The sequence below is a fragment of the Meleagris gallopavo genome, unplaced genomic scaffold (assembly GCF_000146605.3).
Source record: "Meleagris gallopavo isolate NT-WF06-2002-E0010 breed Aviagen turkey brand Nicholas breeding stock unplaced genomic scaffold, Turkey_5.1 ChrUn_random_7180001844264, whole genome shotgun sequence".
Classification (NCBI taxonomy): domain Eukaryota; kingdom Metazoa; phylum Chordata; class Aves; order Galliformes; family Phasianidae; genus Meleagris; species Meleagris gallopavo.
This window is the reverse complement of record NW_011112737.1, coordinates 1-909: the sequence shown is the minus strand read 5'-3', so window position 1 is coordinate 909 and position 909 is coordinate 1. Positions and strand designations below refer to the sequence as shown.

At 42.2% G+C, this 909-nt stretch overlaps 1 long non-coding RNA gene across 1 annotated transcript; it reads left to right on the top strand.

Moving 5' to 3' along the window:
• The first annotated feature begins 6 nt into the window (after positions 1-6).
• Positions 7-810, top strand: LOC109364312. The gene is made up of 2 exons (XR_002110307.1): positions 7-671; positions 755-810. It is a non-coding gene; the product is annotated as an uncharacterized LOC109364312 (long non-coding RNA).
• Positions 811-909: the final 99 nt, after the last annotated feature.

Here is a 909-nt window from a genome sequence, read left to right as displayed (position 1 = left end):
GTAATTATTTCCATTATACTGTGATGCCTGTATTTCATTCTGTTATCAGTCTGATGCAGATACAGTTCCTTGTGGAAACAGGGCAACAGTTACTACTAAATGAAATAAAGGGTGGCCATAGCAGATAAATAATTTAGTTAGTTTTTGCTTATGTCTGATATAATTCAAATTTAATACAGTGCTAGTGTCTTATTTTGCAAAGTACACCATATTAGGATTTCTCTTTGTCCCTTCTGAAAAAAAGCCTTCTTAGCCACTCCTACTGATCTTTCTATTCACAGGAAGGTGTCAATTAGTGTTGCTTGAAGAATGTGGGGAGGTGAAATGGCTGAGTATGTCTCTACTCTGCAAAATCAGTTAGTAATGTAGAGCAGCTGCATGGCACACTTCAGTGATGCTGTGCAACTTTTTCTTGTCACTCTGATACTGTGGGATGCTCAAGACATTGTGATATAGTAAGTTTGGCTCAATGTCTCTGTAGGAGCTGGTGAAGTCTCTTGCTGTAAAAGCCTTCTTCCTACATTAAAAGCACAGTTTGAGATGGTACATGTTTTCACACTAAGAGTTGCTTTTGCCCCTGTCTTCATAGGTTATCAGCGTCAGCTGCTCTACAAACATGATGATGGCTCCTACAGTGCCTTTGGGAAGTCTGACACCCAGGGCAACACATGGTGAGTGGCCAGAGTTGGAGCTGTCATCCCAAACCTAGCATCCATTCTATTTCCTGGATGTGACATATGTGCTCTGCCCACAGGCTGACAGCTTTTGTGGCCAGGTCCTTTGGGCAGGCCAGCTCTTACATTTACATCAGCAAAAATCATGTGCAAGATGCTGTGCTCTGGCTGCAGAAGCATCAGTTATCCAACGGTTGCTTCCAGAGTGTGGGGAAGCTCTTCAATAATGACTTGA